At 46.2% G+C, this 26,116-nt stretch overlaps 3 long non-coding RNA genes across 3 annotated transcripts in view; all 3 read right to left on the bottom strand.

Annotated features, from left to right (window-relative positions):
* The window catches only part of LOC307225301, a 136,520-nt gene extending 135,580 nt beyond the window's left edge, over positions 1-940 (bottom strand). The window contains exon 1 of the long non-coding RNA XR_013842830.1: positions 642-940. This is a non-coding gene — a long non-coding RNA (uncharacterized lncRNA). The remainder of the gene's footprint in view (positions 1-641) is intronic.
* Positions 1-26,116, bottom strand: part of LOC307225377 — a 216,792-nt gene that overhangs the window by 172,540 nt on the left and 18,136 nt on the right. Inside the window, exon 2 of the long non-coding RNA XR_013842951.1 lies at positions 4,971-5,334. This is a non-coding gene — a long non-coding RNA (uncharacterized lncRNA). The remainder of the gene's footprint in view (positions 1-4,970; positions 5,335-26,116) is intronic.
* Positions 7,025-10,912, bottom strand: LOC307225706. The gene is made up of 4 exons (XR_013843146.1): positions 10,825-10,912; positions 9,620-10,315; positions 8,995-9,114; positions 7,025-7,603 (listed from the first exon to the last, which is right to left on the bottom strand). It is a non-coding gene; the product is annotated as an uncharacterized lncRNA (long non-coding RNA).

The following is a 26,116-nucleotide window of genomic DNA, read 5'->3' as shown; positions in this document are numbered from 1 at the left end:
TGCCTGAAAGACACCTGCTCTTTCACTCCTGGTGGAGAGTTCCGGGCACCAGCTAGGAGCCCCTGCCCACCTAAGAAGTGAAGGAATCTAGGGATGGATGGGGTTGGAGGAGATCTGGGGACTTGTCATCTCTTGAAGCGGGAGGTGTTTCCGCCTGGGAGGAGGAGGTGGGATCTAAGGATGGAAACAACCTCCCTCCCGCCCCTCCTCCTCCTCTGTTTACCTCAAGTTTGAATTTTATCTGCGCAACATTAGCTGGAATGCGGACATCGCGGGGGGGGGGGCGAGGCGCACGCACGCCACGCCGCCCGCAGGAGGGGCGCCCGCCGAGCCCGGTGCGCCCGGAGCCCCGCGCGGAAGCAGCGCCGCCGCCGCCACCATGGAGCGATCGCCTCTTTAACAAAACAAAAAAAGGAAAGAATTTCTTTAAAGAATAGCCCGGCCTTCGCTCTGCCTTCCTAGCAGAGCCAGGAGGGGAAACCGGGCAGTGCCAAGAAGAGGTGGCGAAAGGAAAACGCAGCGTCTCGGAAACCGACCCAACGCCGAGCGCCGTCCTTCCTTGCCCGGGGATGCGCATCTTTGCCATTTCCTCAACCATTGCCCCCCCCCCCCAAACAAATCCTCCCTATAAATAAACTCACCTTCGCGATCCAGGCGCGGGTCTCTCTTCCCAAACAAGATGAAAAAAGGAAGGAGGGGGGGGGAGAGTAGGAAATAATTCGCCCCCCCCCCCCAAGCAATTCTTTCCAAACCCGATCATCTTCCAGGCGGACCCCTTTCCCCCCAGCATTGCAGGGGGCTGGACTAGATGATCCTCGGGATCCCTTGCAATCCTATGATGGCCAGGCGCGCGCTCTCCGGCCCGGAGCAGGTGCAATTCCCACGCAGGCTGGCGCGCAAAGTTCCTCTCGCTCCGGGCTGGGGGCGGCCGGCTCTGCTGCTGCCCTAACCCGGAGCGACGCCCCTTCGGCCGAAGCCCCACCGGGTTCCCAGGGCTGCTGCTGCTGCTGCTGCTGCTGCCGGCGCGCCCGAGAACTTTCTCCGCCTCCCCGTGCGCGCCTGCCTCTCTCTCGCCGGCGCTCGGGCACTGCTTCCCTCGCTACAATGTTGTTTCATTATATCGTGGCCATCATGTGACGCCGAGAGGCCTCGCTATGGAAACTTCGGGGACTCCCACGTGACTCTGCAGCAGCGGCGGCAGCAGCAGCGAGCCAAAAAAAAAAAAAGAGGAAAAAGCCAAAACACCAACCCAGAAGCCCCAAACCACACCATCATCTCGCCTAACCCCCGCCGACGCAACACGCCGGGCTGTTTGCAACAGACCACCAGCATCACCAAGTTTTGTCTGGGGGGAAACAAGGAACAACAACAACAACAACAGAGGGGGGGGGGGACCACACCGAGATCAGAAACAGGAGAGGCAGCAAGAGGAATCCGGCGCAGATGCCTCTCCAAACAGCAAGAGGAGAGGTGTACAGTAATGAGCAAGCACATTTGCAAAGGGGGGGGGCGCCCCGGGAGAATTGGATGCTACGGGGTCTCTTCAAGCAGCAGGAATAGCTTCCCCAAAAGTTAACAAGTAAAACGGAATTGATGGGGGAGAATGCATTATTATCCTGTGGAGTAATGCAATAATGATGATGATGATGATAACAACAACTGATGGGAAACAGGAGTAAATGGGTTGTTTGTTTCCCCCCCCCCAAAACAAAAACCTGTCTGTGTTCTGCTTGCTAGGTATCAACATCACTCGGTTTGCCACAGGGATTGCACAGGGTCTCAGCACAGCCCCTCTGAGCAACTCGGCGAAAGGCGCCTTCTGGCATAAAGAAAATGCAGCTTTGCTCTTCCGCAGCTGTCTCGGGCCTTTGCAGTGCTGACAGAAGCAGAAACGAGGAAGGAGGAAAACTTGTTTGTGTCGAAAGAAAGGGGGAGAGAAGTTACAGCCTGAAGCAGATGGGATCTGGAAGATGTGCTCCGCAAAACGTCGCTTCTGTCGAACGCATCTCGCAGTCGATAGTTTTGTTTTAATGCAGGCTCATAAAGTCAAGAAATGTGTGCCCTCTCTTCTCTGGGCCATCCAGTGCGTGGTTTATAGACCTGAACCAAAACTTGAACCTGGTTTATTCCCATGGTTTAGGAACATAATCTGGAGGCATCGTGTTGGCTGTCTCCAGTTTAGGGACTTCAGATATATGCTCTCAGCATCAACTGATGACTTGTTTGTCTTTGCAAGCCCACAATTAAAACCATGGATTGAACATTGATATCCCCTGTGTGATCGGGTTAAAAGGCCCACCTAGTCCAGCATCCTATTACTGAGGCCAACCAGATGTCTACAGGAAGCCCACATCAAGCATAAATTATTTTCATCCTTGTCTGCTCACACATTAGTGCTCACTGATTGATGCGCCAGCAAGTGGCCTATATGAGGCCGATCAGTTCGGTTTCAAGCCATATAGACATGGAGAAACTGCCTTTCAATCCCAACACAGCCATGGGTTTGTTTCATGGATTTGAACCTGTCTCCCAGTCTCAGCCTTGTTTTGATGTACAATGGGAATCATGATCTACTTCAGAGTGGTAGCATGGGGACTAATTATATGAGCCATCAATTAGGTGCTGCCTGTAAGATCATTTAGAACACCTAGGGAAATTCTGCTTGTGGCACCGCACCCCACAGAATATCATAGGGTAGTGACCCCAAAACATTCGTTTTCTGCTGTTGCCTCTGTACTATGGATTGCCCTTCCCTTTGCCATAAATGAAGCTGCAACTATTACCTGCTTCAGGTGTCTAGTAAAGACTTGTTTTTTTGCCTAGGCTTTCCCTGACCCTTAAGATCAAAATGATGTATTTTATGTGTTTGAATCTTCTGGTTTGGTTTTGTTCACTTTTATCAGTTTTTGTACCATTGCTTTATTATTTTAGATTGTTGTTTTAATGGGCATTGGTTTTATATTGCACATAGTATATACTATATACAGTAAGAGGTTTGGAAATGCTTTTAAATCACCAAACATCATCTTGTCATAAGCTTGAGGAAATACCTGGTTTTTCAATATAAACAAATAATCAGGACTTCATTATACAGGTCCCTAGAAAATGTGGACCCATTAATATTTCTGTTAAACTATGTAAAATATGTTATCCCAGTGAAATATTTTGAAGCAGACCTATATTATTTAACTCCCATGCCTTTGAGAAATATTAGCAATCACATTTGGAAACGTAACAAAACAAAAAAAGGGTTTTGTAAGAGTATGGGCAACAGCAAAGTGCCACATTATTGAGACTTGGGGAAACTATGTTAAAATTACAAACTGTTAAGGGTTACAATAATGCATTGTATTATGCAAAAATATTAATTTGATGATAAGTGTTTACTATGGTTCCATATGATGTAATCCTAAATTCCAGAGATGCTGTTTGTTTATTGGATTCTAGGAGTTGTCTCATACTGTAAGACTGTTTCTGTTGATCACAGCAACAACAACCTGTTTCAGTACTAGGTTAATACCTCTCTTGTTTATCTAAATTTCTCCATCTCCACAATGTGTTTTAAGTTTCCACAGTGAGGTTATTTAGCTAATTAGACTTTTGCACTGAGCAGCAAACTGGAAGGTTCAGTGACGCTTCTGAAACAAAACGCCTCCCTTCCACTTAAAAGGTAAAGGGTAAAGGGACCCCTGACCATCAGGTCCAGTCGTGACCGACTCTGGGGTTTCGGCGCTCATCTCGCTTTATTGGCTAAGGGAGCCGGCGTACAGCTTCTGGGTCATGTGGCCAGCATGACTAAGCCGCTTCTGGCTAACCAGAGCAGCGCACGGAAACACCATTTACCTTCCCACCAGAGCTGTACCTATTTATCTACTTGCACTTGGACATGCTTTCAAACTGCTAGGTTGGCAGGAGCAGGGACCGAGCAATGGGAGCTCACCCCGTCGCAGGGATTCAAACCGCCGACCTTCTGATTGGCAAGTCCTAGGCTCTGTAGTTTAACCCACAGCGCTACCCCTTCCACTTAACGTATTGTTATTTCCGAGCCCTACTTTTTCCAAGCACCCAGCACATTCTCTCGCACCCACTAAGACATTCCCATTCCCAAATTCTGTGTGGGGAACTCTTTCAGTGAGATGCAAGAGTAGTCAAAAAATGTGACTTGAAAAACTAAGCTGGCTTGTCATAATTCACCCGCAGCAGTACGATCGCTGGAAAAGCTAGGCCTGGTGCAACACTGATACCCTCCCTAGCCTCTTGCCAGTATATGGGGAGTGTCACTTGGATTTCCAGTGCAACTGAAAGGCATGAGAAAATCTCGGAAGCATCTCACCTGCCCAGAAAGCACTGCCTTGTCCCTGAGCCTTGACTGATTAGTAAGGAGAAGACAACTTTCCCCTAGTCGCAAGGATGAAGAGAGAGGGTTGAGGAAAATCTTTCTGAGCGTAGGCATGCCTCAAATTTTCCTCCATATATTTTTTAAATGCCCCAAGTATCAAAAGCTTGGGAAACACAGCGTTCGGAAATCTTGCTTGCCGAAATCTCTGTGCTGCGGAAAGCGGATGGGGCGAGGGTCGGCTGATCTGTGCGGGAGATCAGTCGCGCTGTTGCTGTTCCTACAGTGGTGCTGAAGTTGACTCTGCTCTGCTGAAATAATGTGTGGAAAGGGGAGAGGTGGTCCACCTTCCTAAACTGCTTGCTGGAGTCAGAATCGCCCCCTCTCTCCCTCCAGATCTTCAGCTGCCAGGCCATATGCAAGGAGGCTGCCTTTGTACAGGCCTCAAAAGCTGCAAGGAAGGTCATTGCAGAGATCTCAGATTCCACTCTCAACCCTACCAAGCCAATGTTTTGCTTGCATTGACTTGACCCCATATCTGCTGAGCAAACAAAGAGGCCAAGTGGAACTAGGTTGGGCAACTTTGTGTTGATTCCGCCCATAACCCTAATTATATCGAGTCACATAACAACACATAGGTAAAGGTAAAGGTACCCCTGCCCGTTCGGGCCAGTCTTGCCAGACTCTGGGGTTGTGCGCTCATCTCACTCTATAGGCCGGGAGCCAGCGCTGTCCGCAGACACTTCCGGGTCACGTGGCCAGCGTGACAAAGCTGCATCTGGCGAGCCAGCGCAGCACACGGAAACGCCGTTTATCTTCCCGCTGGTAAGCAGTCCCTATTTATCTACTTGCACCTGAAGGTGCTTTCGAACTGCTAGGTTGGCAGGCGCTGGGACCGAACGACGGGAGCGCACCCCGCCGCGGGGATTCGAACCGCCGACCTGACGATCGGCAAATCCTAGGCGCTGAGGCTTTAACCCACAGCGCCACCCGCGTCCCTATAACAACACATACACACAAATAAACCTCATGAAGAGAACCGTGCTGAACCCTATCAGCAAGATTCCTCGTTCTGCGCCCCTGTGACAGCAAATAACGTCGTTATTTTTCCATTTAAAATGTGTATACATTATGGCAGATGTATTGGCGGTTGGCACTGAGGAAGACTGAGTATGTTATTAGTGGGAGAAATGAGACTATCACATTACATGACTTTTTCATATTTTTGGCAGGCACGGCTGTAGAAAAACTACATCGTGTGACAGTCAGATCCCTGCCGCTAATAAGATATTCGGTCTTCTTCAATACGGTTCAGTGCTGGACTTTGCACAGTTAGAGGGAAGAACCATTTTTGTCTGATCTCCTTATAGCAAAAGAGTGACCCCAAGTTTGCAGTCCTTTGCCCATTCACCTGGGAGTAAGCCTCACTGAGTTCAATTGCGCTTGTTTCAGAGTAGGCATATATAGGATTGGACTGTAGGTGTTGCATTTAATCCCTGAATCTTTTCCACAAAAGCACTTAGGATCAGCATTCCCCAACCTGGTGCCCCTCATGGGTTTTGGACTCAGATTCTCATTATTATTATTAAACAACTACCTGACATTCAGAAGACATCTTAAGGCAGCCCTGTTCAGGGAAGTTTTTAACGTGTGATATTTTACTGTATTTTTGGTTTCTATGGAAGCCGCCCAGAGTGGCTGGGGAGGCCCAGCCAGATGGGCGGGGTATAAATAATAAATAATTATTATTATTATTATTATTATTATTATTATTATTATTATTATTATTATCAGTCCCAGCCAGCATAGCAAATGGTCAGATACAGTTGAACAACATCTGGAACATACTAGATTTGGGAAGTGTGCCAGAGATATGTATGGTTTTAACTGATGCAATATGGACTAACAAGTAGTTGCTTCTCCTGCAGTCCACTTCCCCTTAAACTGGGACAGGGAATGCATTTTCCCCCATGATGATTTCTGCTGTGGTGTATGTACCACCTAAAAAAAGAAGTAGTATAATTTTCACCCCACCCATTTCAGGAGAATTGTTTTCAATAATTTGCACCAAACTGGCAGCACAAAATCATATGCATGCCTCTGCAAAAATAAGTCCCACGGAGTTCAATGAGACTAATTCCCAGATAAGTGTGTAATGGTTTGCCACCTCAAACAATTTGGAGAAGGTTCCAGCCTAAGCATTACTGACATCTGGGCCCAGATGAAGAAGACCGATTTCTCCTGCAATCGGGTAGTAAACAGAGAGTTTGCTTTTTACTAGAGTCTGTATCTGCACTTGGTGGGAAACTGTATTCTGTTCATCCGGTTGGAACTTTCAGTGGTTTTCATTGTGGTTGACAGAACATGAGATGTTGGGTTTGCAGCTAGGTGGCCTAGCAGGTGTTCATGGAACCAACTAGTGTGTGGTTCTGTTTTGTCCTCAAAGGGCAATCCTAGAGCATGCGTGTGCTGGGCCCAGGAGTAACCCGTGAAACATGGTCCAGGACTGGTCCAGAATCCAAAGGTTCTGCTGGGAGTCAGTCTGACAGGGCCAAGGCAGGAAACCAGGCAAGGACAGGTACAGAATCTCAGACAGAATCTATCATAATAATAATAATAATAATAAATTTTATTTATATCCCGCCCTCCCCAGCCGAAGCCGGGCTCAGGGCGGCTAACAACAATACAGCGATGTTGCTCCCGCAACCTGCGGCAGGGTCCGACATCCTTTTATCTTTGTCGGGGTAGCGGCCGGTCCTGATCCCTTGGCGACTCACCTCCCTGTTTCGCCCGAAGGCGAGCACTCCTCCTGCAAGTACTCAGGTCTCTCCTTCTCTCAGACCTCAGTCTCTGCAGCTCGGGAGACGTCGGTGAGTTACTAGACCCAGGGGCCGCCTCAGCCTATTCTGACCAAACTGGTAGTGGAGCAGCTGTAAGTGATGGCCCAGCTGAAGGCAACGAAGTAATCCCCGCATCTGGAGCCAGGGAAGGCTCAGGCCCCTGACTCGGCCCAGCTGGTGTTTGTTGCAGGGGAACCTGTGCAGACTGGGACTTCAGGATCAGGCCCCAGACTTGGTTCAGATGATGCCTGAGGCAAAGGATCCGGTGCAGACTGAGTCTCCTCTGGTTCCGAGCCCGAGCCCGAGTCCCAGGCCATCACAGTGCAGATGGCTGGCAGTTCTGCAGAGCATCTGTGTCCCCCCTAGCAAAGTTCTTCAAGGCTTCATCTTGTCCCCAGGTAGTGGTGGAACAACCGTGATGGTTAAACTAGAATCACAGAATTTAGGAGTTGAAAGGGACCCCGAGGGTTGGTCATCTAGTCCAACCCCCCTACAATGCAGGAATCTCAGCTCAAGCATCCACGGCAGATGGCCACCCAACCTCTGCTTGAAAACCTCCACGGAAGTAGAGTCCACCACCTCCCATGGGATACCATTCCACCGTGTCCTGTATCTATCTTTCTATCACCATGATGATATTGACAGTTTCATTTTCCTAGCCTAGGACCCTCGTACCTACGGGACTGCCTCTCCTGGTTTGCCCCACGGAGGACCTTAAGGTCTGCAGATAATAACACCCTGGAGATCCCAGGCCCCAGGGAGATTAGACTGGCCTCGACCAGAGCCAGGGCCTTTTTGGCCGTGGCACCAGCCTGGTGGAACGCTCTCTCACAAGACACCAGGGCCCTGCGGGATTTGACATCTTTCCGCAGGGCCTGCAAGACGGAGCTGTTCCACCTGGCCTTTGGCCAGGGTTCAGTCTGATTCTTCTCTTTCTGTACAGTCATACCTCGGGTTAAATATGCTTCGGGATGAATATTTTCGGGTTGCGCTCCACGGCGACCCGGAAGTAACGGAGCGCGTTACTTTTGGGTTTCGCCGCTCACGCATGCGCTAAAAAATGACGTCACGTGCATGCGCGGAAGCAGCGAATCGCGACATGTGCGGACACGGGTTGCATTCGCTTCAGGATGCGAACGGGGCTCCAGAACAGATCCCGTTCTCATCCAGAGGTACCACTGTATAGGCGTTAAAGAGGCCTCCTTGCCCGCCCACGGGTTCTTTGTAAGACCTGTGGTAACAGTTGGCCCTGGAGAATATTAGCCACTCTCAATTTTACCCATGGACTGCCATCTGTCCAGATTTCAATTTGCTCTGAACTAATTTTAAGATGTATTTTAATTAACTGATTGCCTGTTCTTATGTTCTTTGTATACTGTGTTAGTTTTATGATGTTAGCCTCCCTGAGCCCAGCTCTGGCCTGGGTACAAATAAAAATTTATTATAATATTATTATTATTGAATTCACCGTGTTATGCAATGTAAACATGCTGATACGTTTGGAAAGACCCACTGCTTCTTGAAACTTGAGGCCCTGCAGTAAGGGAGAATTTCCTATCGTTCTGTGATAGCTGCCTGTTCAGCTTTTCCTTGACAACAAGGGAAAGGGAAGCTGCAAAGTTGCTTATTCATCTTCTCTCTGTGTTCTTTTAAATGGGAGGCTTTTAAAACACCCTTAAGCAAGGTCACGAAAGCAAATTAAGCCTTGGAGAAGCACAGCCAGGCCGAAGCTGCTTCCCACACCCCCATTCTCAACCCAAAAAAAACCCCAGTACTAATTTTGCTGCGTCATATCCAGTGGGCAGAGGAGAGAATTACCTGATCACAAGATCTGTGCAGGATTAGAGCAGGGCGGAAGAAATGCCAGCCAGAGAGAAGACAGCTGGCAGCCCAGATGAACTCTGAGGTGCTCCAGGGGTGCTTCTGCTGCCGAGAGAACTTCAACAGAGGAGAGCGAGAGAGAGGAGAGAGAAGGCTGTGATTTCGAGGCACTACCTGAGTTTTCCCTAGGATGGTGGGAGATTGGCATGGAGCAAAACAGCAGCAGCAGCAGCAGCAGCAAATGATTCATAGCCAGAGCTTCGCCGGCTGATCTGCACAGCTTTATCTTATCCTCTCAAGCCAAAGCATTTCAGGTTTCAGCCAAGAAGGGAAAGAGGGAAACAAAACAATGCGTCCCTTTAAAAGAAAAAGAAAAAACAGAATCTCGCTTTGGATATTTTTTTTCCTTTTGCTCGCAGTGTTTTGGAGGCCCTCGGACGGATTGTTGTTGTTGCTGCTGCTGCTGCCATCCCCTCCTACCTCAGCAGCCAAAAATAAAATAAATAAATAAGAGGGCTTGTTATAAAACCATTTCAGCCCTGGCTTCCGAGCCTGTTCATTCGCGTTTCTCTTTCCTCAGTGGCGGTGCAAAAAAAAAAAAAAAAGAAAGAAAACAAATTACCTGGAAAAGTGTTGAGTCAGAAGCCGGAGGGGAAAAAGAGAAATCTGGAAAATTGTGCCCCGAGGCCCTCAAAAGTCATGGATTCGACACAAGGCGGCCCTAGCCCAAGATATTTTGAGGCCTGAGGTGCTGGGAAATCCAAGTGGCGGCCCCTTCCGCTGGTTAACAAGGGGCCCGGTGTCCACAGCGAACGTCTCCTGTCCTTCATTTAAGTGAATGGGAGTTGCCCTTGTGTGTCTTTAACACCGTGAGATATAGGGAGCCTCTGGCCTTTCCTTTGTTAATGGGACTTCAACTCCCATCATCCACAACCAGCATGGCTGATGGTCATGGGAGTTGAAGCCCCAACAGCTACTGGAGAGCCATATGTCCTTGAACCCTGCCTTAAGCTGTTTTTCTAGGAGAAGGCGAGAGGTGTGTACAAGGAGGTTTCAGCTACAGGAAATCCTCCAGTGGAGTATAGCCTTAAGCCCATCTTTAGTTTTTCTTTAAAGTCAGAGATGTCCCCTTCCGAGAAGATTGTTCTCTTGGATTGCTCTGCCTTCCACTGGTGTCGTTCGGGGAAACCAAAGCCTGGGCAGTTTGCATCACTGTTTTGTTCCCACTGAGAATGACGCCTGAAAGTGGTCTTTGCCGAGTTAATAAACTCGCAGCTCTGCTATGCCGCTTAATAAATACTTGCACGACCGCAGAGTTCTGACCGCGGCAAAATGGAAGAGTCATGAAATCCCCTCTATACAAGATTGGATCCAAAAGCTGACAGAATATGCCAAGTTAGATGGTCTATCAGAAAAAATAAAGAATAAATCAAAACAGGAATTTGTTTCAAAATGGGAGGTTTTCAAAGAATATCTGAAAAATAAATATAGTAGTTTAAATTCTGTTGCAGCATTCAAGGAACTTCAGTAATAGTTGCAAGGTAGATATAAGAAATTAGATATATTAAGAAAAAGTTTAATTATGATAAAAGGGTGTGTTGGCAATAAGTAATATGAAATCAAAATATGGAATAGATGGGAGGTTGGGTCTTTGGTGTTAAGACCAATATATGTTTTATTGTTTGCTAAGAAAATTATGCATCTATGGTTATTCCCGTGTGTAATTTGGTATTTGTGTTTCTTTTTTCTTGCTGTATCAATAAAAATCTAAAAAAAAAAGAAGAAAAATAAAATAAAATAAATAAATACTTGCACGACCAGATGCACCTCCTCTATATTAAAAGAAGTTCATTGCACCTAGAAAAATAGCATTTCAGGGAGGAGGTGAGGATGAAACGCTGCTTTTATGCTCTCTGTCTCGCCCTCCTAGTAGGGATATTTGATCCCTTTCTGACAGCTGAACTCATCTGTATGTTTTGGCAAGAACTTCCGATCATGAAAGGGGACACCAGTGTATCACACGCTCTGCCTGGTGGAGTCATGCGAGCTACTTTGGGGCTTGTTTACATTATCAGTTATGCTGCAATAACTGAGTTATGGCCACTTCTGATGGTGTTTACAAGACCAAAGGTTACTCAGAGACTGAAAACGGTTGAGAGCATGTGTGTGTGCGAGAGAGAATGAGAGCGAGATAATATGAATGACTGCAGTGCCATTGCACAGAAAAGCAAATAGTGCCTTGGCTTTCATTGACAACCGTGTTAGACAGGTGTAACATCCCTCTAGATCGGTTAAGGCTAGTTTCACCTGATCTACTCCAAATGGAACTTCTTCCGGGCACAAACTCAGAAACAAACAAAAAACCTGCTATGTAGCTTTTGGGAGCGTTTCAGATTTGACCTGGAGAAATGCTGGCTGAGGACCATGGTGATTGGCTAGCATCTGGGACATCACCAACACAGCACTTTCTCCCCCACCAGCCCCCAATTCTCAAAGCAGTTTTGCAAATAATTGCAATATGTATATTTAATGTTTTGCTATCATTTGCAGCTAGCTCCTGCTGGGCTGAAGCTTGCAAACTGTGTACATAATCTCTGTATAATTGTTATTATACTACATATATAAAAAGTAAAGGACACTGGACGGTTAAGTCCAGTCAAAGGCGACTATGGGCCTAGGACCCTCATATTATGGGACTGCCTCTCCTGGTATGGGACTGCCTCTCCTTACGGTCTTCAGACAAAAACATCTTGGAGGTCGCGGGCCACAGGGAGGTTAGGCTGGCCTCAACCAGAGCCAGGGCTTTTTCGGTTGTGGCCCCAATCTGGTGGAATGCTCTGTCACAAGAGACTAGGGCCTTGCGGGACTTGACATCTTTCTGCAGGGCCTGCAAGACAGAGCTGTTCCACCAGGCCTTTGGCCAAGATAAATAAAGCTGTGTACATAATCTCTGTATAATTATTATTATACTATATATAAAAAGGAAAGGACACTGGACGATTAAGTGCAGTCAAAGGCGACTATGGGGTTGCAGCACTCATCTTGCTTTCAGGCCGAGGGAGCCGGCATTTGTCCACAGACAGCGTTCCAGGTCATGTGGCCAACAGGACTTAACCGCTTCTGGCACAACAGGACACTGTGATGGAAACCAGAGCACACGGAAACGCCGTTTACCTTCCCGTCACAGCAGTACCTATTTATTTATTTACTTGCACTGGCATGCTTTCGAACTGCTAGGTTGGCAGGAGCTGGGACAGAGCAACGGGAGCCACATGGGCAGGGTATAAACAATAAATTTTATTATTATTATTATTATTATTATTATTATTATTATTATTACTTCGTCGCGGGGATTCAAACGGGCAAGCCCAAAAGGCTCAATGGTTTAGACCACAGCGCCACCTGTGTCTTATTATTATATATCCACCTGAAGAGTCAAGCCCACCTCCTGCCTCCTGAAGGTAGGGTGTGCGTCAGGTAAACCTGGAGACATGGTAAAATCTGGAGGTCTGGCAGCCCCAGCTCCCATGGAGGAGGTGGAACCTCTTAACTCCATAATTCTGGTGCTCAAAAGCTTGCACTAGCTGCCCAAATTGTACCAGATGAGATTCAAGGTTGTTTACAATGAAGAAGCCAAGTTACAGAGGGCCTTCTCGGTAGTGGCACCCGCCGTGTGGAACGTCCTCCCACCAGATGTCAAAGAGAACAACAACTACCAGACTTTTAGAAGACCTGATGCATTACTGTATTTTAATATTTTGTTGGAAGCCGCCCAGAGTGGCTGGGGAAGCCCAGCCAGATGGGCGGGGTATAAATAAATTATTATTATTATTATTATTATTATTATTATTATTACTATTATTATTATTATTACAAGGCCCCTTAACAACGAGTCCAGGATACCTCAAGGACCACCTAATCCCTTACTTCCCTGTCTGATCACTGGGGTCTTCAGAGGAATCATTGCTGGTGGTTCCCCCATGTACGGTTCATATCCATTGGGACTGTGGGCCCAACTTCATGGCACTCCCGGTTGAACTTCCACTGCCTGCTGAGAACTTATTTCAGCAGGCATTTTTGCCGAAGTTTGACATTCATATTTTCAACCCTTTCCCTATATTTCTTGTACACAGCTAAGGGATGATTTTAGTTAAGTGGCATGTACGGTAAATTCTTCAAACAAACAGCATACAATAAAACAGAAACAGCAGGGCATGATGCAGGAATATAGAAATAAAAAGAAAGGATTCCTCAATCCTATGGGGTTTCAAAAGAAATACAAGGTTCCACCCTGGTGTTCATTAAACATTTTTATTCTGACCTTGGAGCAGAAAAACAACAAGCATGTTGATGTGTAGTAGATCACAATCTTTATTTTCATTCTGAGCAGCTGGCTGGTAGTCTGTGAGCAGGGAACCCATTACTGATGCCAAGGGCTTACTTACATTTTAATTGATGTGAAACATTTTTAATGACAAAGTAGTAGCAGTAGTAGTAGTAGTAGTTTTTATACCCCACCCATCTGGCTGGGTTTCCCCAGCCACTCTGGGCGGCTCCCAACAGAATATTTAAAACGATAAAACATCAAACATTAAAAACCTCCCTAAACAGAGCTGCCTTCAGATGTCTTCTACAAGTCAGATGGTTGTTTATCTCCTTGACATCCAATGGGAGGGCGTTCCACAGGACAGGCGCCACCACCGAGAAGGCCCTCTGGCCTGGTTCCCTGTAACCTCACTTCTCGCAATGAGGGAACCGCCAGAAGGCCCTCGGTGCTGGACCTCAATGTCCGGGCTGAACGATGGGGGTGGAGACGCTCCTCAGGTATACTGGACTGAGGCCGTTTACGGCTTCAAAGGTCAGCAGCAACACTTTGAATTGTGCTCGGAAACGTACTGGGAGCCAATGTAGGTCTTTTAGAACTGGTGTTATGTGGTCTGGGCGGCCACTCCCCATCAAACTATTGGGTGGTTGCTTTTCACACCAGTGTGTCAAAGCGAGAGCGCTGTTGTGTTCCACTTCTGCTTCCGGGCTTCCCATAGACATCTGGCCAGCCTCTGTGAGAATGGGGTGCTGGACTTAAAGCCCACCCATGAAGCAAGGTGGGGTTCTCCCACCAATGAGTACTTGCCCCAAACTTGAGTCTTGGTGTCCAGATTTCCAACCCCTTAGATAGTCCTCTATGCTGCAGTACAGTGGTACCTCAGGTTACATATGCTTCAGGTTACATACGCTTCAGATTACAGACTCCGCTAACCCAGAAATAGTGCTTCAGGTTAAGAACTTTGCTTCAGGATGAGAACAGAAATCATGCTCCGGTGGCGCGGCAGCAGCAGGAGGCCCCATTAGCTAAAGTGGTGCTTCAGGTTAAGAACAGTTTCAGGTTAAGAAGGGACCTCCAGAACGAATTAAGTACTTAACCTGAGGTACCACTGTATATAGCTTCACTTTTACATGTGCTCTGTTGGGTACCAACTTTTTCCAGCCTAACCAGACCATCCTGGTATCCCTGTTTTTCAGGGACAGTCCCAGATTTACAGAAGCCATCCTGGTTTCTGATTTGATCCTGGAATGTCCCGCTTTTCCTTAGGACTTCCCTATTTTCATCGGAGAAATGTTGGCGGGTGTGGAGTTATTCAACCCCCGAGCCATCTGAAGGCAGCCCTGTTTAGGGAAGTTTTTGAATGTTTAATGTTTTTATATATGTTAGAAGCCACCCAGAGTGGCTTCAGCAACTCAGATGGGCAGAGTAGAAATAATAAAGAAGTTGTTGTTGTTGTTGCTGTTGTTGTTGTGGACTAAGACATCCCTATTTCCATCAGAGAAATGTTGGAGGGGACGGAGTTATGCAACCCCCAAGCCAAGGAGATAAGTAACTATACAACCTTTAGAAGACATTGAATAGGAAAGTTTAGGAAAGTTTTTAAATGATTAGTGTGAAATAAAAAAATTAAAGTCTTATATATAATAATAAATGTTCATGGATGTGCTAGGCAAACACGTACATAAATGTATGGGCCACATGTCTGAGGCAGCACAGGAGGGCAGCCCTGGAGCCATTTTGGCTCCCAAACTGACCAAATGTTTTCTCTGCAGGGTCAAAGGAAAACGGAGAAGCCTCCCCATTGTCTTTTCATTCACAAAACCTGTCTTAAGGGTATATCTGTGTATGAATAGGGTGAGCCTGTGACCTGGCTCAGGAACTAAGTATTTGTCACTACAAAAGACTGGCCAGGCTCCCCAGGGTATCTAATCAAGTAAGCATTAACAGGTAACCTGCCACACAGGAGATAAACAACGCACTCAGATTTCTGCTGTAGACCACCCTTTCTGTGATGTAGGTATGATATATCTGGGGGGGGGGGTCTTGGACTCTAAGGCGGGCAATTTAAAATGTCTGTATAAGGGCGGACACACCTTGGTTCTGGGTCCTCCTCCTTTCCTGCGTGTGAGGGGAGCACCCTGTTGCAACAGTTTAATAAAGATCAGGCTTACGAGCTGCTTTGCTTCTCAATATTCTCTGGTTGGCCTCTGTTATTTTCTCTGACCGATGAAGAACCTGCAAAGGACTCTGTAAGGGCTCTTGTGTCCCCCATAAGGGAATCAGGGCAGATTTTGTTTATTACAGAATTTTATTATGTTTTTATATATGTTGGAAGCCGCCCAGAGTAGCAGGGGCAACCCAGTCAGAGGTGCGGGGTATAAACAACAACAACAGAATGGGACGTCCCTATTTTCATCAGAGAAATGTTGGAGGGTGCGGAGGTATGCAACCCCTGAGCCAAGGAGATAAGTAACTATATAACCTTTTGAAGACATCTGAAGGCAGCAGTGTATAGGGAAGGCTTAAAAAAAAAAGTTTGATGTTTTATTATGTTTTTATATGTGCTGGAAGCAGCCCAGAGTGGCTGGGGCAATCCAGTCAGATGGGTGGAATATTATTATTATTATTATTATTATTATTATTATTATTATTATCACAGTCATACCTCGGGTTACAGACGCTCAGGTTGTGTTTTTTGGGTTGCGGACCGCCGAAACCCAGAAGTACCGGAGCGGGTTACTTCCAGGTTTCAGCGGTTGCACATGCACAGAATAGCTAAATCGTGCTTTGCGCATGTGCAGACGTGCCAAATCGCAACCCGTGCATGCACAGATGTGCCGCTGCGGGTTGTGGACACTGCAGGTTGCGAACATGCATTCCGCATGGATCACGTTTGCAACCCGAGCGTCCACTGTATTATTATTAAATAGGGTGCCCTTATTTTCCTCAGTGAAATGTCGGAGGGTGTGCCACAGACGCCTGGAAGAGAGATTGGCATGTTCTGCCTCGGCAGTTCAGAGTAGCAGGAACATCTTGGCAACCACGTAACAGGGAGCAGCAAAGAAAAAGAATGCCTGGTGTGCAGAAACCAGAAATAAAAACCCATGTCCCCACGATATTTCAAAACAAAAATAGGGTCCTCCCCAGCGTCTAGAAGATGTGGGGAGCAAGACGAGTTGTGATGTGCGAGGTCACAGCTAAGGATTTTAGGAGAGGGGGGGAACTGTGGATGGTTTTCTTTCCAGCAGGCTGTCAACAATGAAGTCAAATAAAGCTCTGTTTACATGCAACGGGCAGGGATTATCCTTCTCATTCCTAAGGTGACGCAGCAACAGCTGAGCGCAGGGCTGTTTCAGCTTCCGTCTATCCAGGACTTGATAAGGGGGAAATAATGACCGGCTCCCTGCTGGGTGACTTAAGTGCCCAGTCACTTTTTGAAGCGGCTCCAAAGCTAATATAGCATCCTGCCCCATTCTGGGATACCGTTTCTAGGTTTACCTCCCTGGAACACCCATGAAACCACAAGCGAGCTGTTGCATTCTACTTACTTATCGAAGGAGACGCCACCGCCATTCCCTCCAGGTGTGTTGGACTACGGTGTCTGCAGAGGCACACCTTTTTGAGGAGGTGCAACCAGGCGCCCCCACGACAGGCACGGAGCCCGAGTTGCAGTGGTGGGCAAGCTGGTCTAGTGGGCAGGTGGATGGAGGCAGCGGGTGAGGAGCCTGTTGGAGGTGGGCTCTGTTCACCCTCTGTGCGGGGCCCCTGACGCAAAACTCCACCCCAGCTGCCCAGTCCCAGGCACCGGCAACCCAGGCTACGCCACTGAGCATCCGTTAGTTACCGTATTTTTCGCTGTATAAGATGCACTTTTCCCCTCCTAAAAGTAAGGGGGAATGTGTGTGCGTCTTATGGAGTGAATGCAGGCTGTGCAGCTATCCCTGAAGCCAGAACAGCAAGAGGGATTGCTGCGCAGCAATCCCTCTTGCTGTTCTGGCTTCAGGGATAGCCGCACGAAGCCTCTTAAGGGCAGCGGGAGCATTGCTCTCGATGCCCTGAAGAGGCTTTGTGTTGCTTTCGCTGAAGCTTTGCGTTGCTTTCTTCAACAACATTTGATTCAGAATATTTGTTTTCTGGTTTTCCTCCTCTAAAAACTAGGTGCGTCTTATGGTCAGGTGCGTCTTATAGAGCAAAAAAGACGGTATGTATTCCATTGTTAGTCTGCCTTTACTCCAAGGAGTTCAAGTTGGTGTGTGTGGCTTCTTGCCTCCTTCCCGTTTTATCCCCACAACAACCCTGTGAGGTTGATCTAGGAAGCAGGGCCCAAGATACCAGGTGAATTTCTTTGCTTTTTTAAAAATAGTTTTTTTTTATTTCCGATATATAACCATTACACACACACACACAAAGAGTTGCAGAAACAAAATCTCAACTCGCTCTCCTCCAGGACGGATCCATCCAATTAAGTCCAATCTGTGATTTTGGTAGCTGCCATTCTTCAGGGTTATCAGCAAAGCATTCCCCCCCCCCCTTAAGGATGCCATATCTCAACAAAATCGTCTACATCATTTGTCTCATTCAATGCATGTAATCTCTTTGTTAATTGTTCTGACGCAGCAATAGACCATACACTCTGTTTCCAACGAGAGATACGCAGATGTTCCAACCCTTTCTGATTCTGTGCCACTGGTAGGCGTGCCGCTGCTAAAAGAAAATGAATTATCTCTTTATAACAAAAGTCAAGTTGCCCTTCTTTAAAACTAGTTAACAGTCCCAAATGGGGTACATTCCACAGGCTGACCTGCAACATAGGTTATTTCTGCAAACACCCTCTGCCAGAAGGGCTTTAGAGGTTCACACGACCTGGTGAGTTTTGTGTTTGAAAGGGAATTTGAACCCTGAACTCCCCGGTCCCTAGTCTAGGCATCATCCTGTGTCCATTCCTTCAGCTCTGCAGTCCCAGGGTAAGAGCTGGTTTCAGGTGGTGTGGGTGTGCTCATCACTCGCCAAAGCCCACCTGTTGTGATGCTCAAAGTGTGAGCATGACGAACGACTTGCTAAGTCTGTTTCATGGTTTCTATCCACCTGAGGACCCACTGCTGCAAACCCTGGGGCCTGTCTTTGTTTTATTACTCAACAATTTGCAATTCAGAGACAAGTTTTGCCGCTGCAGGCATAGCTGTCAACTTACAGATTTGAAAATAAGGGACCAGCAGCCTTGAAAATAAGGAACCAGCAGCCAAAATAAGGGCTTTTAGTCAACCAGTTAAAAGGGACCAGATAATTTTGGAGAGCAGCGCCGGTTTTTAGCCCTTCGTTTCCAGAGGTTGCTGCTCAAGACACCAGCCGATGAAACACTGCAATTAAATAACTACAAGCAGCAACCAAGCCCAAGCTACGAAGATGCTGCTGCAGTTCTGTATCTTTTCTCTCGTGCTCCATCTGCAGCTCTCAATTCCATCAGGCGGGGCGGGAGGAGGTGGGGGGGAATAGCGCCCGAAGTAAACCCGCAGATCAGACCATCTATGCTAGTCTACCACTACAAATCTATGGGAGAAGCACTTGCAGTCGTTCCCTTGTAGCCCTTGAAACACCTGCCCGCGCCTCCGCCTCCTCTCTCTGAACTACTTTCTCTATGGTTGCCCTCGCTCTCCTCTCAAGGCTCCTTAGCAATTCATAGACCATGCCAGGCTGCCCATCTCATTTGGGTCCTTCGGCGGCACAGCCGCAGTACAGCCTAGCAGGAGTCGGAGCAGCGGTGAAAGGCAGAGGGGAGGCCCCAGGCAGAGATGCTCAGTTCGGCGGCCACAAGGAGGATCAAGGGAAAGTAGATCAAGGGAAGTAATAGTGCCACTGTATTCTGCTCTGGTCAGACCTCACCTGGAGTACTGTGTCCAGTTCTGGGCACCACAGTTCAAGAAGGACACTGACAAACTGGAACGTGTCCAGAGGAGGGCAACCAAAATGGTCAAAGGCCTGGAAACGATGCCTTATGAGGAACGGCTAAGGGAGCTGGGCATGTTTAGCCTGGAGAAGAGGAGGTTAAGGGGTGATATGAGCCATGTTCAAATATATAAAAGGATGTCACATAGAGGAGGGAGAAAGGTTGTTTTCTGCTGCTCCAGAGAAGCGGACACGGAGCAATGGTTCCAAACTACAAGAAAGAAGATTCCACCTAAACATTAGGAAGAACTTCCTGACAGTAAGAGCTGTTCGACAGTGGAATTTGCTGCCAAGGTGTGTGGTGGAGTCTCCTTCTTTGGAGGTCTTTAAGCAGAGGCTTGACAACCATATGTCAGGAGTGCTCTGATGGTGTTTCCTGCTTGGCAGGGGGTTGGACTCGATGGCCCTTGTGGTCTCTTCCAACTCTATGATTCTATGATTCTATGAGGATGGTGGCGGAAGGGCCCGAGGCTCCTACAAGTCACGGCGGGGAGGGGTTCCCGGGGGCCGAGTCTGGTGAGAGGAGGCCAGAGGGGGGCGGGCTGAGCAGCCAAGCAACCCAGTTGGAGCCTCCCTCCTCCCTGGCTGGCAGGGAGGGATGGAGAGGAGCTGCTTCCTTTGAAACCCAGGAAATTTAAGGGACATCCATCAATAAGGGACAGCAGCGGGACATGGCGCTGGGATAAGGGACTGTCCCTCCAAATAAGGGACGCTTGACAGCTATGGCTGCAGGCAATGCTTCCTTCTTTGCTATCTGTGGGCGCACCTGGGTTATTCATCACCGCAAAACAAATATGTTTATACCTGCGTGTGTATGCGTGTGTTGCGAGTCTAATATCTCATCTTAAAATAGCAGTGATTAAAGCGGAGAGGAGTAGGAGGCAAGCTGCGATGTCTCTCTGCTGGGGAAAAGGCAGAGGAGTTGCGAAGTCTCTGGGCTTCTGAAAGACAAAAATTGTCACTACCAGCAAAAGGTTTCCTCGTCTCCGTCTCTGCTCAGCACGGAGTCCAGTTTAGCTTCTTCTAAGACACGGTGGCCAAAACAAACAAACAAACATTATAAAATCAATACCAGATAATACACACATTATGACAGTCCGTATTTAAATCAGAGCATTATAACCCTTTGGGTTTTATTTTTAAAAAGGCAGTGAGGGATGCCATTTTGTAGAAGGGAAAAGTGCAACTGAAGCTAGGAGATTCACAATGGGAAAGACTTCAACACAGGAAGGCCTTTAAAGTGAGAAGGGCAGGTGGAAACTTAAAAGAGGATCCAGGAAAGAAGAAAACAGAGCAAGGGAAAGGAGGAAAGACATTTAACTGCTGTGCGTGTGAAAAAGGTAACAAAAAAGCGGGAGGGACAAAACAGCTGAAATAAAAAATTTAAGGTCATACACACACACACACACACACACACATATATGTGTTCATAAATGTGCTGGCCAGGCGCATACATAGATATGTGGACCACATGTCTGGAGCAGCACAGGAAAACTGCCCTGAAACCATTTTGACTCCCAAACTCCTTTTCTCTGAAAGGAGGGAGGGGGTGAGGGAACCTTCCCATTGTCTCAGGAATTGGGAAATCACCATCTCAAAGGAATGGCCAGACTACCAGGAAAGGCAATCAGATAAGGCATTATCAGATAACCTGGTAGACAGGAAAAAGAACAACATTCAAATTTCTGTTGTAGACCGCCCATTATGTGATGTAGCTGTAATGTTTGTGGGGGGTGGTCTTGGGCTACACCCCTTCTGTGATGTATGTATGATGTTTCTAGAGGTGATCTTGGACTACAGGGCGGGCAATTTAAAATGTCTATATAAGGGCGAGCACACCTGGGTTCTGGGTCCTCCTCCGTCTCCTGCATGTCAGGGGAGCACCCTGTTGCAACAGTTCAATAAAGATCAGGCTTGTGAGCTGCTTAGTTTCTCAGTATTCTCTGGTTGGCCTCTGTTATTTTCTCCGACCAATGGAGAACCTACAAAGGACTCTATAAGGGCTCTTGTGTCCCCCATAAGGGAATGAGGGCAGATTTTGTTTATTACACAGCTAATTCTAATTCCACGTTAGCTCAGGTTGTCTTAGAATCATAGAACTGCACAGCCAGAAGGGATCCTGAGGTAAAACTAGTCCAGCCCTCTGCAATGCTGGAATCACACCTAAAGAATCCCTGACAGATGGCCATCCAAACTCTGCTTCAAACGCTCCCATGAAGGAGAGGCCACCATCTCTGAGGGAGACCGTTCCACCATCAAACAGCTCTTACTGTCAGAAAGTTCTTAATATTTTGTCAGGCATCTCCTTTCTTGTCAATTTGAATCCGTTGATTCACATCCTCCCTTCCAGAGCAGGAGAAAGCAAGCTTGCTCCATCTTCCATCTGAAAGCCCTTGAGATGTTTGAAGACGGCTATCCTATCCCTTGCCCATATTTTATCAGTGTGGGGTTTTCATTTTAAGACTGAGAGTTCTCCTCTTCTCCAGGCTGAACATCTTCAGCTCTCTCAACCGTTCCTCATAAGTCTTGGTTTCCAGAACCTTGATCATTTGGGTCGCCCTCCTCTGCACAGCTTCCAGCCTGTCAATATCCATGGTATACTTGTTGACCAAACGTTTTGCAGCCATTTTGTGGTGGCTTTTTGTGGTCCGCACAGATAAGCTCTTTGAGTCTTCTCTGAGGAATGCAAACTTTTCGTGAAGCCTCTTCATTTATAACATAGCACTAGAAGAAGAGGGATCGGGGGGGGGCACTAGGAGGCGCATCGGAAGATGGCGGACAATAACATCTCTCCGACCCACACGAGGTAATTTGGAGGCTATGATGGGAGTAATTAGCCTCCCTACCCCCCCAGGATGGGGGGGGGACTGCCCTTGCCTGCTGTGCCCTATACCACCCCCGAATTTGTGGGGGTGGGGGACTAGGCACAAAGCCCTCCTGTGGGATTCTGGCACTCCTGGACGCCGTCCCTGATCCGCGCCACTAGCTGCAAGAACTTCAAAAGAAACAATTTGGATGAAGGAATGCATATATCTCAAGGAAGGAGGGGGAGTAAAGACTGCTAACAGAAGAGATCTCTGATAAAACAAGACAAGAATAAAACATGAGAAGATACGGTATGGCAAATGACTGATGGGGAGGGGAAAAAACTTTCCTTTCTTTCCTTATGTGATTAAACAAGAATCCCCTCCCCTCACGAGTCAGAATTGTCGTTTTAAGGACTTAAGCTGTGGATTTAAGGCTGTGTGGAGATAAACTTTCGAACCAAAGCATATTTTAAGAAGAGCGTGGAATGTATAAGAGCTTTGGAATGACGCAGTTAAAAATGCCGTCGCCATATTGGGAAGTTCTGTCGGAGGACTTAAGTCTGAGAGGAGAAATAGAGAAATAGAGCTGTTTTTATATTGTGGGTGAAACTCCTCAGTGGGACTTAAGAATGACAGTTCTGTAATTAATGATGGAAAGAGCGCTGTTATCTATGAAGGTGATGATATATGGAAACCATCTCGATTTGAGGATTGGAAGAACGGAAAATTCACACAGGATTATGATTGGTGTTTATCGGTTTAAGGAGACTATCAGAAGAGATCATAAAGAAAAAAGAGATTTGACATTTGGACTCAAATCACCAACGGACGAAGAACAGCTGCAGGGTGCAGTTGGAGGTAACTAACTAACAATGTCTCTGAGAATTTTAACTTGGAACTGTAATGGACTGAACCTTCCCAGAAAAAGGCGTGAGGTTTTTCACATTTTGAAGAAAGAACAATTGGATCTGATTTGTTTACAAGAAACCCACGTGACAAGAGCACACAGAAGATTACTTATAAATAAAAGATTGGGACAAGAATTTATTTCATCAGATAAAGTTAAGAAAAGAGGAGTGGTGATATACGCAAAAGAAAAATTGGCTCCAAGACAGATTTTTAAAGATGAACAGGGCAGAATCTTGGCAATTGAGATACAGATTCAAGGAGAAAAAATTTTGATATTTGGAATTTATGCACCAAATGAAGGGAAGGCAGAATTTTATAAGAAATTACATGAGACACTAACAAATTATCTGGATTATAAGGTGATTTTATTAGGCGATATGAACGGGGTTGTCTCTACAAATATGGACAAAGCACAAAGACAGGTGATCTCCAAGGACGGGAGACTACCTAAGACTTTTTTTGAAATGACTGACAACTTGGACCTGATCGACATTTGGAGAATAAGAAACCCCCTCGAGAGGGAGGGAACATTCTTTTCAGAATCACAGATGACCTGGACAAGAATAGATCAAATATGGATTACTAGTGGGATGGCTCCTAAGATAAAGAAAGTGGAAATCTGCCCAAAGACATGCTCTGACCACAATGCAGTAAAGATGGAAATGAAAATAACAACAGCTGGCTCTTTCAGATGGAGAATGAATGACACCCTATTTAAAGATCCAGAGGTGTACCAAAAGGCCCAAAAGACTTTGAAGGACTATTTTGAGATAAATCTAAGGACAGAAGTGGAGAAACGAGTGATCTGGGACGCAAGCAAGGCCGTGATGAGGGGTTTCCTGATACAGCAGAATTCCTTGAAAAGGAGGAAACAACAGGAGAAGAAAGATAAAATTCTGGAAAAGATAAAAGACAGTGAAAAGAAACTGAGATCCAACCCAAAGTCACATGAGATCTTGAGACAAATCAAATTGTATCAGAAGCAATATATGGAATTTATGAACCAGGAGATTGAATGGAAAATTAGACGAATGAGACAAAAGACATTTGAATCGGCAGATAAATGTGGGAAACTCCTGTCATGGCAACTGAAGAAGAGACTGAAATTGAACACAGTTACAAGTTTGGAGGTAGATGGAAAGAATATTTCGAAACCAAATGAGATCAGCAACTGCTTTCAGAGCTATTTCAGAAGATTGTATGCACAAGGGCCGGAAAATGAAAGAGACATTGAAGAATTTCTTAAGAAATATGGATTACAAAAAATTTCGCAACAAAGTATAGCGTTTCTAAATGAGAAAATAACTGAACAAGAAATCGAGGGTGCCATTCAAAACATGCAACTGGGGAAATCTCCAGGGCCAGATGGACTAACCTCCAGATATTACAAAGCCTTGAAAGACTGGATAATTCAGCCACTTAAGGAGGTTTGCAACGAGATATTAGAGGGGAAAAGGGCACCTGAGACGTGGAAAGAAGCCTTCATCACACTTATACCAAAGACTGAGGTTGATAAAAAACAGATCAAGAACTACCGCCCTATATCACTACTTAATGTGGATTACAAAATTTTTGCAGACATTTTGGCAAAAAGACTAAAGAAGGTGCTGGTGGAGGAGATTCATAGAGACCAGGCAGGCTTTCTCCCGGGTAGGCATATATCTACTAATGTAAGGAATATAATTGACATTATAGAAATGCTGACAGTGAACATTAATACGAAGGCAGTTCTAATTTTTGTGGACGCGGAGAAAGCCTTTGACAATATATCTTGGAAATTTATGAAAAAGAATCTCCATGGGATGGGGGTAGGTCAAAGGTTTGAAAATGGTATAAGTGCAATTTATTCTGAGCAAAAGGCGAAGTTAATTGTAAATAATGTGGTTATGGATGAACTACTTATAGAAAAAGGGACACGTCAGGGGTGCCCAATATCCCCATTACTTTTTATATCGGTCCTGGAGGTCCTGTTAAATATGATTAGGGGAGATCAGCTGGTAAAAGGGATTCAGGTCGGAGCCAGACATTACAAATTAAAGGCTTTTGCAGATGACTTAGTACTGACCTTGCAAGAGCCAGACACTAGTACCAAAAGAGCCTTGGAATTAATTCAAGTATTTGGCCAGGTCGCAGGATTTAAGTTGAATAAACAAAAAACTAAGGTATTGGAAAAGAACTTAACAAATGTTGAAAGGGAAAGATTCCAAGAGGAAACTGGGTTAGTGGTGGCAAAGAGTGTAAAATACCTGGGGATTAACATGACATCTAAGAATGTGAACTTATTTAAGGACAATTATGACAAGTGCTGGACTGAGATAAAGAAAGATTTAGAAATATGGTCAAACCTGAAGCTTTCCTTGTTAGGTCGAATTGCTGTGATCAAAATGAATGTATTGCCTAGAATGTTATTTTTGTTTCAGACATTACAAATTGTTGATAAACTGGACTGTTTCAAGAAGTGGCAGAAAGACATATCTAAATTTGTCTGGCAGGGCAAAAAGCCCAGAATTAAGTTTAAGATACTTACCGACTCTAAAGAAAGAGGGGGGTTTGCCCTGCCGGACTTAAGACTTTACTATGAATCGGCAGCTTTCTGCTGGTTAAAAGATTGGCTACTTCTTGAAAATGCAGACATTCTAGATTTGGAAGGATTTGACAATAATTTTGGTTGGCATGCGTATATCTGGTATGACAAGGTTAAAGTGTATAAGGGTTTCAAAAATCATATTGTCAGGAAAGCACTATATAATGTATGGATACGGTATAAAGATTTACTGGAAAACAGAACTCCCAGGTGGCTTTCACCTATGGAGGCTAAGGAAGTAAAGAAACTTAATATGACAACCAATTGGCCGAAATACTCTGAGATCTTAGAACAGGAAGGTGGTGAATTTAAATTACAAAGTTATGAGAAAATAAAGTCCAAGGTACGAGATTGGCTCCATTATTTTCAAATAATGGAGGCTTTCAAACAAGACAGGAAAATTGGTTTCCAGGTGGAGAAATCGAAATTGGAAACAGAATTGTTAGAACCCAATACTAAGAATTTATCAAGAATGTACAACTTGCTGTTGAAGTGGAATACAATAGATGAGACAGTGAAGTCTGCTATGGTTAAATGGGCACAGGACATAGG

Source organism: Podarcis cretensis, assembly GCF_951804945.1.
Source record: "Podarcis cretensis genome assembly, chromosome: 10".
Lineage (NCBI taxonomy): Eukaryota > Metazoa > Chordata > Lepidosauria > Squamata > Lacertidae > Podarcis > Podarcis cretensis.
The sequence above is the reverse complement of the archived record's forward strand: the minus strand, read 5'-3'. Positions and strand labels throughout refer to the sequence as shown.